Here is a 15078-nt window from a genome sequence, read left to right on the forward strand (position 1 = left end):
ACAGCTGTTAATGCTAACTTTAGCTATGTAGCAATAGCAAAAACTTACATGTAACTCCTTTAATTCTCACATAATTGTTTTAATAATGTATTCACAGTGTGTCTTTTAATCAATATATTGGTTTTAGAGATGCTCTCCATAAGGTGCAGTAGATGTTGATCATTCAAGGCTTATCAGGTGGACTGTTCAACCTAAATGTTTATTATAAGTAGCTGTATTACCAGTCACATCTGGCTGTTCTCGCTGTCTCATTAAGCTAAAAACTGAATTTAATTGCCTTCCACTGTCATTTCCATACAGTCACAGTCCATGACACCAGCTGTAGATTTTCTCTGTAACGGGTCTAGTTGCAGCATGGTTATCATACATGGGCATCAGCACCTTTGTTGAAAAATAATTTACATATGCCACAGGCCTGAGGCTTAATTTTACACTTCTGTTATGTTGGGCTCTGTGTACAGCTGTGGTGGTGGTAAAGCCAAACTGTGACAGCCCACTGAAAACAGCTCTCTGCTGTGCATCCACATCACCGCTGATGTGGGTGGCAGATTCGGACAGTTTGAAACTGGAGAGTGACTTTTCCAAACTCTATCACCCTGACACGTCTCAAAGAAAAACTGAACTTAAGTTTTAGCCAAGGAATTTATTTTAAGAGGAAAAAAGATTGTGACCAAAACATACTAACATTCTGCTATAAGATTTGGTAGTTTTTCTGTGTGATTTCTTGTTCCATTTCACTTGTCACAACATAATAAACATATTTTATTTCAGGTATTTGAACAAAAAACTGATGTTGCAGTTTCTCTGGTAAGGACAGTCTCGTTTTTTTTCCTTTCTTTCTTTTTTTTTTTTTTTCCAAATGGAGACACAATCATCAAATATCAATAAAAATCTGTCAAACATTTCCAAACCCATTTCCTTCTGAGAAATAATGACATACAGAGGCCTTTCAATGACATTAAAATAAATAAATAATAAAACATGTTACGACTAAACAAGTGAATGTTTATGTGGCTCCCAATACACACACACTGTGCTGACTGAAAGTGGCATTCTCCACTTGTTTTTGTAAATGGACAAAATCCAATATTCTTCAATGCAACTTCTCTGCATGGGGCACACTACACCTGCACTAATAAAATGAACACATTCTGACATAAGTCATGACTTTTATTGAGGAAAAACACTTATTTCTGTGTTTGTGTAGGTGTCTGCATAGTGGATCTGTTATAATGACACTTTAAATGACATGCATCACTTTTTCAGAAAGGTGAATTTAAGGCAAAATAAGACGTGAGGTGCATCACACAACTCTTATTGTCTGCATCTCAAATTATACAACTGCACTGACAATGTAATTATCACATAAAGGCCATAGAGAGACAGCTTGGATGACCCTAAATATGGACCTAGTTTCCACTTTGTCTGACACAAATTAACAGCATTATGATGCTGAACGGATCTGCACTTCACATCTTATCTAAAACAGATAGTTGCATTGCAGCAAAGCCAAATAGGCATTATTTTGTTCTTTTTTTTTCTTATTGTCCTTGGTTTTAATGGATGAACCAGCTAATTGCACTCTGATACAATGACTACAGAATCTCATTTATCTGAACCACACACATCTGAAATGGTCTGCTAAACAAACAGCGGCTTTGTGGAATAACTAATTATTTCATTTGAGAAACAGATGAGATTTTGAATACCTGAACTTTGCTTCATCTGCAGTTCTCTACTAAACTTGAACATGAACGGGATGTTCTTCCTGGATGTGAACATGTTGATTAGAGAATTTTTCTTCTCTGGATACAAAAAGCGACTTCAATCAATCAGCGATAAAATGCGAGTAATGATAATGACCAGAGATGCTACATCATAATTTCCTCATTTAACAATTAAAAAACATTCATTGAGCAGCTGCAACATGTGTCCATCTACTAATGGGCATATCACCAAATTCATATTCACAATCTGCTTTGCAGCGAGGAATCCATTCAATAGACTACATTGTTTGTAAATGTGGATGAAGGAGCCTCATTATGTAACCCTTACTGATTAGTTTAATTCAAAATCCAGCATGTAAATGTCAAAATATACATAAAAACAGAGCACACTCCAGAGGCTGTCGATGCTATGAAGGTGCCCTTGAGCTGGACCCTCCAGACGGGAGTTGTACTCAGCAGCTCGCACATGCGTGAAATGGGATTTCTGGAAAAATACTACAGTAAAAATACTCAGAGTTTCTTTTATATTTGGATACAGAAAGATAAAGATGTGTATGATTTTAGCAAGAGCAAAGCAGTGTGGTACAGCGGAATGTGCAAACAAGACTGAAAAATAACAATTCATCTACAACAGAAAAACAGAGTAGAAAGAAAGAAAAAATTCCCATCACATTTTTTTGAGAGCATCTTCAGAATTGCTTATATTGTCTATAACAAACAGTCTAAACCCCAAAGATAATCAAAACTGCAAATCCTCACACTGAAGTAGCTGAAACCACATTACATTTGGGATTTTTGGTTGAGAAATTACTGAAACAATTACTTAATTATCAAAATAGCTTGTAAGTAATTTTTTATGGACTGAATAATCAATTAATTCCCTCATCTTTTCAGCTCTAATATTCTTATGATTTAGCTTTAATATCCCTGTCAGGATGTAAAACATATCTGGTAGAGTTTAGTGACTACTTGGGAGGTTCACAGTAAGTAACCTTTATTATTTTATTTTATTTTATTTTATTCAGGTCAAATGTAACTTTAGTTTTAAAGGTCCCATGTATTACACTTCTCTTGTGTTCTATTTGAAGTTTTGATATCCACAAGAAGATATATTTGTGATTTTTAGTAACAAAACCATCTCATTGTAGTTTCACATCTCCTCTCTCAGGCTTCTCTTTGGAGCTCTAGTAACAACAGGTTGGTGAGTCAGTCAGGAGAGAGGAGGCTCTGAGCATCTCTTCTGATTGGCTGACTGTTTTCTGAGTGATTGAATAAAATTATAGGAGATTTCAGGTAAAAAACACTCAGAGAAACCAAATCCTGCAAGGTTGGGTGATGGGTCCAGGTGGGCAGTCTGGGGGCATGGCTGAGGGTGGTGACTGCTTTGTTGTGACATCACAAAGTTACAGAAGTCCTGACGGCTGGTTTTAAGGCTCAGTTTCTAAATACAGGCTGTGTCCATTTCTCTGTGGACTGAGGCTTTGATACTTTCACAGTATTAATATAGAACCTCGACCTGCTTTATGATCAAACAACACATGGACATCTACCTTTATACAATATGGAGCATTTAATTTATCATATCATATATTAACATATGATCTGTTGTACAGTAGCTACTCAACAGGGAGTCCTCTAGAAATTGCATTGAGTTTAGTTGTTAGTGTGCTTTTCTGGCAGTTGCCACAGATATAAAATTAATAATAATAGGAATTCTGTCTGGATTAATGTTGACAACATTTTTTTTCCAGGGAATCAAGTGGAAAAGGGGGAAGAGGTGAACGGTGGGTGCATAAGCTCCAGGACTTTAACACTGTAGATTGAGAAGTTTGGTTTGGGTTAGATAGCTAAAGAAATTTTTAGTTAGATTGTGGCTTTAATCGACTACTAATGAACAGCGTGTGTTTCGTACTCCAAGCCACTGTGAACCTTTTCTACATTAAACCGAGGCGACCATCTTTCCCCCAAACCCTCAGAGGTGTGACTGTTTAAACACAACCATGTGTGTTGACACAAAACAACAGAAACAACGTTGCCAGTGCGAACACAACTCTATCAACATCTTGAGTCTGGGTGACAGAAACCGCGTTATTGGCTGTTAACACCAATTTACCGCCGTTATACTAGAGCATTAAATTCCCCATTAAATTCTTACACAGAATAACTTCCAGGTTTGTGGTTGGAAACTTTCATGACAAGTTGGTGCCAGTCAATTTGTTCCATTAACCATGGATTGCATGAGTTATTATTTTGCAAATAGATCTTGACAACAAGCTATCCAGCGCACATCCTACTGCTGCTGCCATTACACAAACTGCTGTTACATTACAGCAGCAAATCAAAAATTGCCATTTCAACTGATACTTTTCAATGTGTAAAATCTTTTGAATAATAACAATTATGCAACATAAATAACTAAAAACTTGCTCCTCCACAGTGAATATTATAACCTCGCTCCTTTAACCTTAATTTCCATCTCGTCCTAATTTCCTCAAAATAATCATCTTTTAATATAATCAAGACGTTATTTAGTCTGATGCTCCAGTTTCAAGTTCATGAACCCTTTCTCTGTAGCTCCAGACGAGGAAGATGCACAAAGGTTTTGTACTTTTAGAGGAAATACAAGGACGAGCAGTTCTTTTTAAATGAAATGATTTGTCTTATTAATTGTTACTTGCTCGTACGTAATGATAATCAAGGAATGGTGATGCCACAAGAACATACAAGTCTTCACAGGGCATTATAGGCTGAGGACAAATTTCAAAGAAAGAAAAACTTGTTCAAGGAGTTCAAATCGCTATATGCCACACCTGCAGTTTTGTCAGTGTGATAATAAAAAAGCCTGTGACAGATTCTGGCACAAAGTGTGAGGCTGCTTGTATTTTATCGACAGTTATCAATAGAGAGAAACACTGTGTTTAGGGTGAGTTTAAAACATTCTTTTGAGTCATCCCACCTGCTCCATTCATCCCTTTAATCTTGATTCAGACAAAAGGAAACAACAATGCCCTGCGGGGAACGCAGTTTTATCGAGTGCTAATATTGTGCTACATGAGGGAGGAAAAGATGGCTCTGACACAGCAGCCACACCCAGCGGAGCACAATACACCTCTGAAATTGTGCTCTCGTGGATCTTCAGTAAAGAAAAAAAAAAATCCACATTCAAGTGAAGCGTATCATCAAAAAGAATCATGAACCTGGCTTTAGCCTGAGACTACTTGGAAAAAAGATGTTTGGAAGCCTTATATAAGTACATTTAATAATGCAGCAGTCTCAGCGCTCAGATCCCCCCCTGAAGTTGGTTGCTGTGTGGCGTTTCTCTTATTAAGCACTCAATTAAAGCCATTCCCGAGGAGAGGCAGTGTGCAATGTTTGAATCAGGGGAAACGTTGCAGGCTCAGTCTGTGAAGACTTACCCCAAAGGACCGCGGCGCCTTGAAACCAAAGGCCTAGAAGTGACAGAGCATCATAAAGCATCGCTAAAGCAGGGAAATTATTCTAATACGATTGGATTACAAATAGGGCATTTACAGAACCAATGAGACTCGATAAATAGAGCGGGAAATGGAGCTGTCTCATTGAGCCGTCTTGGATCTTTTCCTCTTCATCCTAAATACTAAAAACGAACATAGAGATGGGAGTAGGTGGGCAACACTGAGGAGCTCCGCTATATAAAAGTCAAGTGTACTTGTTCCTGACAATTGTGGGGCTCCCAATTCACAGCAGTGTGCGCACCATCACTTCTGATGGTGAAGACGGGACATATTTTTGTAAATTACTCTTATTCATGACCTTGCTTTGACTGAATTATACAACAATTCTTCATCCTCTTAGAAGTGTAGCAGTGGGTGGAAGATTGTGCATGCAGACTCAGGCAGATTAAAGATTTATTTCAATGAAATCCAGTCTGGGCCGTGCAGAAGAAACTGAAGGCAATACATTTGGAGAAAATGATTTTTGGGGAGTGGTTTTTGGATTAATTGCGTTTTTTAAGAAAAATAGTTCCCAGAAAAAAAAACAAACAAAACTGTATAAAGTCATAGATCCAGTGGGTTTTCAACATGATTTTCCCTTTCATTCAAAGCTGACTCTGTTAACCACAGTCACTTTGATACGGTGAATCTCTTCTGTATCTGCTCGATGGCACGCTGACACCCCTGGATTACAGCTTAATCACAACTATCATATCTTTTTTTTTTTTTTTTTACAGTTTAGCGAAGGAAGAAACGTGTAATTTCCCCATATTCCTGCTTGACGGGTACGATTTCTTCAAAAGTCGCATCTCAATGTGTCAAACAAACTCACGTTATGCCAGATTCAATCAAGTAATGCATGGCATACTTGAAACCACACCGCACATCACTGAACTAGTATCAGGCGCCCGCAGCTTCCTCATCCATTACGGTGCTGTGGAGAGTCTCACTTTGCAAAGCAGCAGCTGAACAACTGACACCAGGCGTTTGTTTCTGCCGTCTGTATCTGCTGCTTGTTACTGTGAGTGAACGCTGCCTGATCATCAAGGTGGTCATAAAAATATACACCTGTCACATATTACACTGTCTGTTAGAGTGAAAGAGACATCAGGTCAGAGACAAGGAGGACAGAAACTGGACAGCAGTGGTGCCCAACCTGGGGTTTGGGAGCTCCACAAGGGATCATGAGATGAACCTAAGAGGTTGTAAGAAGATTTGGTTGGAATTTAAAAAAACAACAAACACAAATATATATTTTGTTGTTTGTACTTTTCTTTTTTTTTTTTTTTTTTATTTATTTATCGAAGTGCTATTCTTTTAAACAAAGTATTTCAGGGATGACAATGTCAAAAAACAGAAAAAAATCCAACAATTTCCCAGAGCCACAAAGTGACACATTCAAATGAGAACTGAAAGGATTTGTCGATTAAACAAACAGAAAGTTAATCACCAACTATTTTGATTATTAATTATTTTCATCATCTTGTAAGCGAATAAGCCAAACATGTATTACTCTGGTGTCTCAAATGTGAGAAAATGTTGGTTTTCTTTGTCTTATTTTAGTAAAGTGAATATATTTGTTCTTTTGTTGAGACATTTGAAGCTCAGGCTTTGGAAATTTTTTTCACAGCTCTCTGATATTTTGTAGACCAATCAATTCATTGTTTAATCAATCATCATTTATTTTATTCACATCTTTCTTCTGACATTATTTGGTCGATAAAATTCCTCGTCACAATTTCACAAAGCCAAAATATATAGATTGTAATTTCTTGTTTTGTCCGACCAACAGTGTAAAGCACAAAGATGCTCAGTTTAATGTCACGTCAGGACAAAGACCAGGAAATGATGAGAAACTGGCAGTTTTGCTTGAAAAATGACAATTTATTGATCATCATTATTCATTTTTTGTAGATCAACTAATGAATTAATCATTTGGTCTCTATTCTGTAGACATCTAAAATTGTAATAAGTTAGTAAGAAGCATGAGGCGCTGGTAACATAAAGACATTCACGTAGAAATAATGGGGAAATACAGCTCTACAGAAGTGAGAGTCCAACAGTAACACTGGTGCAGACCAACATGGAGACAAAGAGGCGTAAACCAGGTGAACGCAGGGTGGAGAAGAGAGCAACAAGTCTTACTACATCCTCTCCCCAAACATCTGTGAAACTACCATGATTACTGTAAAGAGCCCGTGTGGCTGTAAACTCGGTGCTTACAGAGTATCTCGTGACAAAGCAAGTCAATGTGAGGAGCAAAAAGTGCAGCTCTGTATGCAAGTCAGGGCGGGAACAGCCGCACACTGAACATCCTCCATCATATCTCACACAAGCTCACAAACACTTTTGAGCAAAAACCACTCATTGTACCTTTGCTCTGTTCCTTGAGCTAGTTTTTTTCCTGGAGAGACATGAAATAAAAATGACTTTGATGACATTTCTTCGATACTTCCTGCGGGAAGCGTGCAATGAAATTTTTATGCCGCGCGTCTAAATGCACCTATCCTAGGGTATTTTTAATGTCACTTCTGTGCTCCGTCACTTCTGACAGGGCTGTTGGCTTCCAGGACGGCAGCAGCCATTAAAAGGGCTGTTTTTTTTTTCCACCCTGTGAGGCTGCATCTGGGCAGCGTCACGCAGCCACTGGATATCATTAGATGAAGTGAAAAAAAAAGAAAAGTTGCAGTTAATTAAGCTTCAGTTTGTGTCTTTATTGCACATCTTTGCTAGAAAAATCTTCCTGCTGAAGCATCTCTCTTGTTTCCCTGGTTAAACTTTAGAGTCAAGTCAGAGGAGAAGTCCATGAAACAGATCACACACAGAGAGTTACAGAGGCTGCTCCTCAGTCAGCCACAGACCCAATGCTGAATGAACAATGTCTGTGCATCATGAGATGGATGCTCAGTGCAGCACATGGTCTGTTCTGACTGGTCTTATCATCACACTGACACATTTTCCCCGACTGTACACGCCAGGCTTATTTTTTATGCTCCCGGAGCTGAATTACTTTTCAGTGATGGTTGGAGTGAGCGGTTTTGAGCAGAAGTTGGCACGTTAGATGTGCAGAAGCCGCACAGATGCTCACCGTCTATTAAACATATTAAAGTAGGCTTATATGGCATTTGCTGGCCATCAGACTTCAGGCCCAAACACTGGAAGGCTTATACGGTGACTGACAGATGATTAACACCATTAAAGCAGTGATACAGTGACACACAGGCTGATTCATTCTGAGCTCCACTTATGAGCATCATGAGGCAACAAACTACCAACACAACTTCAATTTTACAACAGTTTGGGGTTTTACTTTTGAGTTCGAACTCAAGGTGGGTTTACCTGTCACTATTCAAGAGTGAATCTGAAGCATGTACAATTTCTGTCAGCGCTGAAGCTCATGTTTTTTCTGCGTTAATCCCGCGGTACCCAGGACCAGGCGGATTGAATTCTCGTGGCCGCGGTAGGTGGTCAGCAGCAGCAGCAGCAGCGGCGGCGGCGGCGGCGGCGGCGGCGGCATAATCAACCAAATCCGCAGGGATTATTGAAGGGAGGGTCAACGCCGGCGGATTACTAAACATCTGCACTGATCTGAGTCGCGCTCACACACAAACACAAACACACACACACACACACTCGCAGATTACTTTGCCTCCACCATGATAGTCCCACAACAAAGTAGACACAAGGAAATGAGATCAGCAGAGGGTGAAATTCAGAGAAGGCAATCCAGGTTTGCAACCCCCCCCCCCCCCCCCCCAAATATAGCTACGGTCTCAAAATGTCATCTGTGAAAAGTTAGGATGTAAACTGTGCTTCATTTGTTTCAGAGCTGCCGCTGCTGCTGAGCTGATTGAGGTGTAACTTGACAGGTGCTGAAGTTACTGCACGGAAAATAATGAAATAATAATAATAATAATAATAATAATAATAATAATAATAATAATAATAATAATAATAATAATAATAATAGCCTTACCTGTCCACACAGCTGTAATATCTCCGAGGAATTCACAGCCTCAGATTAATCCGTATTTTCTCACTAAACAAAATTCTGCACACAGACATCACTGTCGAGTCGCGGCGACGCTCCCGGCACAAAAATATCCGTCTGACTTGTGCGCAAAGATGCCGCTCTCTCTCTCTCTTTTGTGTCGCGCCACATTCATACACGAGCTGCGCCGCGGTGTGTTGTGCCTGAGCTGCTCTGTGCGGCACCGCCACTACTGTGTCTCCATCCCTCAGCCTCTCTTGTCTCGCTCTTGGTGTCAGTAGCACAAGTAGCTGACGGCGTGGCGTCTCGCGGGTTGCATGTCGGAAAAGTGAAGCCTCCGTGTGCTCTCACTCACTCCGACGCGTCAAGTCTCCCCTCCCCTCTCTCCCAGAGTCCCTCCTTGAACCGCGCTGGAGCTGGAGCTGGAGCTGGAACGGGACGCACGCACACGCGGCAGGCGGAGAAAGACAGAAAGAGACAAACACCCCCCTCCTCCCCTCCCCTCTCTACCCTACCCGACCAGCATCCTCACTGCTCCGGCCATCCAAGCGGAACACACTCCCTCTTCCTCCTCCTACTATAACTCCTTCCTCACCTCCTTCCTTGTCCTCCCCATCCTGCTGGTGCTGCTGGGATGTCCAACAGTCTGAGAGGTTGATGGACCGGATACCTTCAAGATGACTTTGAGTGCAACCTGTCATACCTGTGAACAGCTGAAGAAAAGAAAAGCACACATTTTATGAAGCCTCGTAGTTTTTTTGTTGTTGTTGTTTTTTCATCTTAATATAATATCTCAAAATGTTGATGATAAATGTAATTTTTGTTGACTCTAATGCAAGAGACAGCTGAAAAACATGCAACGCCACACACCACATCACACTTGAGTCAGCTTCGGCTGGAATTGAAGACAAGTTTGTATATGAGAAAAATCTGGGGGAGAGAGGTTAGAAAGACGTGAGGTGGACCTCTGTAACCTGCTCCTCATCACCTCTTGAGGCTTACCCACTTGTAGCATAACACAGCTGAATCTTCAACAAAAGGTGGCTGAGTTGCATTGTGGCAGAAGTGGGAGTAGGTCACGCATGTGCAAGTCACAAGCAAGTCAAGTTATATGAAATCCTGATGATGGACCAGTTTCCACATTTAAATCAGTTAAAGACTGAGGTCATAAAAAGTTTAGCTTTATTTTCAACATAAGAAAATCTCTTGCAGCTGCTTACATCTTATAAATCTTACTGATGCTTGACATTTTATTACAACGTAGAGTCCAGATTTGTGACTGCAGCCTCTCACTGCTAAAATTATTAACTTATTATTGTCTTATTATTTAGGTATCTAGGTATGTGTGTCATCATGTTTCAAAACAAAATGTAACTTATCTAAAAAACAAAAATATCTAGAAAAGTACAAATTTTTAATTAAAAAAATGTTGAGTCCATTTGAGTCAACTGTCTCAAGCCTGTCCAGTCTTAAGTCATGAATACCAAGTCAAAGTCAAGTTGAGTCTTTTTATCAGTGTAAGTCTCAAGTCCTCAAATTTGTAACTTAAGTCAAGTCATGTGACTAAAGTCCCCAACCTCTGCATTGTGGGGAACGAAAGCACCCCATTCCAGACTCCTAGAAATGATGTTCATATAAAACTAAACTGCTTTCCCACTTACATTGTGGTGCAAATGTAATCGCCGGATTACATGTATGATTATGGATTATGTTCAAAGGCAAAGCTCTGAACATTCACCAACTTCACCGAGTGAATGAAACGCTACAGTTATTAACAGCTGAGTTGCTGGGTAGCGGTTACAGTGGATGGCAGGTGTGCGCGACTGTCACAACAGAGACTGGGGTTTGCATCAATCCCATCTCTGGTTAAGTTTAGGCAATGAAAGCATTGTCTGTGAACATGTGTTCATATATGGTAATAATAGGGTGAAGTTTATTTATTTTACATTACAATGATCATTTTACATGTTTTTACACCACAACCTCCCAATGTTCACAAACCACAAAGGATAAATATCTTCCCATGTGCTACAAGGGAGTTCCTGTATCTTTTATAATTTTGTCATGTATTTTACTTTTCTTCAAACAAGTAAAAAACCTTTTTCAGCGATTCATCTTGCTCCGCACAAAGCTTCAGAACTAAGTGCCACTATCTGGAAATGAAGCACAATAAAGTTTTTTGAGTTTAGAGATTTGCATCTGCTTTAAAAACACTAAACAGGTGTACTTGCAGTCCAGCATTATCTTTCTTCTTTTTTGTTTCACACTCTCTGCTGTAGCTCTAAAATGAGCAGTTATTCTTTTCTTTTTCTAGGTCATATCAACAGACACCTTCACAGCTAACAACAAACACCTTAACAGATATGAGGCATGTGGGACAAAATCTTATCAGATGAAGCAAGCCTGTAGCCTGATTCATATGTGTTAGAAGGTCCAAGAAAGAAAGAGAAAACAAGAAAAGATGTTTGTGTTTCTTCCTTGTCTTACAATCCATTAGTAAGAAGTCTACAAATGTCTCTTTTGAAAAATAACAATCTCTACTGCGCTCATTGAAATTTGGATTCAGGAGTGCACTTCTTCCCAGCTGGAGTCACTAAAGTAACTTGCTCATGCTTGGATTTTTCAGAAAACTTGGAGACCACCCACAGGACCAAGAGAACAATTTGCATATGCCAAGTTGAAGTTTCCTTGAAGAAGGAACAGCAGCATTCCTATAATAATACTTGAATTTAAGGATTTAAAGGAGCTATTAGTAAGGTCTGCTATTGCTACATAGCCAATTTTAGCATAACAGCTGTTTACTTACCACTGTAGAAGAAACCTTGAGAAACAAACTCCTTTCCTCACTGACAGCTGTCTCCAGAGGTGGAAAACAACTCTCTTGTTTTGCTTCTATATCTATCACTTGCATGCATGCTAACCAGCAAGCCCCAGCCCGTTCAGACTGTCACGTGACTTTCCGATACCGGGTCACTGTAGCATCCAGTCTGCCCTGATGAAGAAGCACTGCTCAGAGGGTGTATTATAACCTCTTGTCTTAAACTCAATGATGGCTGCAGCTCTTGGCATGACTGGTAAGTAAACAGCTGTTAATGCTAATGCCATGTAGCAATAGCAACATACAAGTGGCTCCTGTAAAGAATAACCAGAAAATATGAGGACAACGTCTACAAGACAAGAGGTTATAATACGTCCGCTGGGCAGCGCTACGTCTTCAGGGCAGATTGGAGGCTACAGTTAGTTCCTATCAGAAAGTGATGAGACGGGCCAGGGCTAGCTGGTTAGCGTGCTAACTTCAGTAGAAGACGTGATATACAAGAATTAAGATTGGTGTTGCTTTCCACTGCTGGACACAGCTCTTGGCAAGTAAAGGAATGAAGTTTGATGCTGAACTCATCATGTTTCTTCTAGACTAGTAAGTAAACAGCTGTTAATGCTAACGAAGGCAATAGCAAAACTTACAAATAGCTTCTTTAAAGTTAGAGGGCCTTTGTTGTCATGGTTACATTAATAAACACACAATGAGGTCAGAGGTCGCCTAATAATAAAAAGTAACTACGGGTCGTAATAAGCTGCTTGCACAAATGACATGTGGGCTTGTTTATTTTTTCACAGGAGGAAAGTCTAATACCACCAGTGCTCCTATTACAGTGAATGAAGAGCATTATGTGAGTGTTGTTTTCCCACAAACACCACTGACTAATAAACTGTTTCTCTCCTCATGTGGATAAAACCACCTCACCATCATCATTCATCTCATTCTGTGATTATTCAATTAGAAAAAAGGGGGTCTTCCTTCATTTTAACTGGATTGGCTGAAATAATCAATATTTGCCACTGATATTGACAGGGGCAGGAGGTCAAGCCTGTCTGCACCTCCACCTTTATCAATACACTGAATCTCCTAACACCTGTGAATCCGCCAGTACTCACTGATTCCAATCCGCAGTACATGCACTGTGGAAAATGTGTGAAAGCTGAACCACAGATATTTACATAATCACACAGCTGTCAGAGCTAAGGAAGCGCAGTGTAACAGCATGATATCTAAGCGTCGGCGAAGGGGAGTCTCAGTGAAGTTTGGCTTAAAATGTCTCGAAAGCTTTAAGGGATGATACCCAGCAGCTTTGACAGGTCATTCTTACACTGCGTTCTTCTTGCCTCAACAGTTCATACTGAAGCTCTGACCATCATTCAGACCATAAAACATTTGCTACATCAATTTATTGCTGAATCAGAGCTTCCACAGGAGAACAGCGTGTTTCAAAATGCAACTTCGAATCTGCACAAAAATATTTTTATTTCCACATAATATAACACTGTTTAGAGAACACTTCATTGATTTGCATATGAATTCCCTCAAGACTTTCCATATCTTAACCATAACCTTCACAAAGACATAAATATATATATTTTATATAAAAAATTTAGCTGAAGACAAATGCAGCTGCAGTGAAATAAATGCACTATTTACAGTTGAACCCAGACATTTACATACAATACACCTTAGCTAAATACATTTAAACTCAATTTTGCACAATTCCTGACATTAAATCATATCAAGCATTACCTGTCTTATGAGTAAGGATCACTGCTTTAAGAATGTGATATGTCAAAATAAACGCACACATTGTGCATGCACATTTTCAGTTCCGCCCCCACAAATCTTATGTTGGATTGAGGTCAAGGCTTTGTGATGGCCACTCCAATACCTGGACTTTGTTTTCCTTAAGCCATTTTGACACAATTTTGCAAGTGTGCTTGGGGTCATTGTCCATTTGGAAGACCCATTTGCGACTGGGCTTTAACTTCCTGGCTGAGTTCTTGCGATGTTGCTTGAATATATAGTATTTACATAATTTTCCTTTCTCATGATGCAATTTATTTTGTGAAATGCAAATGTCCCTCCTGCAGCAAAGCAGTCAACATGATGCTGCCACCCCCGCGCTTCACGGTTGGGATGGTTTTCTCCAGGCTTGAAAGCCTCACCCTTTTCCCTCCAAACACAACGATGGTCATTATGGCCAAATAGTTCAATTTTTGTTTCATCAGACCACAGGACATTTCTACAGATAGTAAGATCTTTGTTTGCATGTGCAGTTGCAAACTAGTCTGGCTTTTTTTGATGGCGGCTTTGGAGCAGTGCCTTCCTCCTTGCTGAGAAGTCTTTCAGGTTAAGTCATTACAGGACTCGTTTTACTGTGGATATAGATACTTATGTACCTAATTCCTCCAGCATGTCATGTACAAAGTTGATGTCCTAACTGACTTAAGCTAATATAATAATAATAAACTTTTTATATACTACTAGGGCTGGGACGATTATCCGACGTAATCGACGTTGTCGATTTTAAAAATTATTCGACGTGGAATTTTAGTGTCGATGCGTCATGTAAAACCACACAGGGTAAATGTTCATAGAACAAAACCGGAACTTTCTGATGGGACCGTTTATATCCATCGTCTTTGGTTTACCCGGATACAAGCGCAGCGCAAGGGCTGGGACAACGCGGTGACGTAATTGAAGTCATTGACTACGTGAATGATTTGCGTCTGTGTGATCTATTTGAACAACATGGCGGCGTCTACCAGCAGTACGACGGAGCGTGTGGAGCAACACGCGGCAAAAAAGGCTCGCACACGGTCCTCCAAAGTTTGGGAATACTTTAATCTTGACACCTACAGTGCGGTAGTCTGCAGACTCTGCAAAGTGCATCTTCATTTGTGTGTGTGTGTGTGTTGGACGGGGCAAATTGTTATATTAAATGACTAACTGGAAAATAATTGCAATAAAATTACTGTTAGGTTAATAAAAAAAATAATCGTTAGATTAGTCGAATAATCGAAAAAATAATCGCTAGCTTAATCGTTTAAAGAATAATCGTTT

The 15078-nt window shown here is 39.8% G+C and overlaps 1 protein-coding gene across 2 annotated transcripts in view; it reads right to left on the reverse strand.

Moving 5' to 3' along the window:
- The window catches only part of LOC111221724 (contactin-4-like), a 159931-nt gene extending 150437 nt beyond the window's left edge, over positions 1 to 9494 (reverse strand). For both annotated transcript variants that reach the window (XM_022745247.1, XM_022745246.1), the window contains exon 1: positions 9177 to 9494. The gene's annotated coding sequence lies outside the window, so the exon portion shown is untranslated. The remainder of the gene's footprint in view (positions 1 to 9176) is intronic.
- Between the last annotated feature and the right edge of the window lie 5584 nt (positions 9495 to 15078).

This window comes from Seriola dumerili, unplaced genomic scaffold (genome assembly GCF_002260705.1).
Source record: "Seriola dumerili isolate Sdu_G_001 unplaced genomic scaffold, Sdu_1.0 BDQW01000088.1, whole genome shotgun sequence".
Classification (NCBI taxonomy): domain Eukaryota; kingdom Metazoa; phylum Chordata; class Actinopteri; order Carangiformes; family Carangidae; genus Seriola; species Seriola dumerili.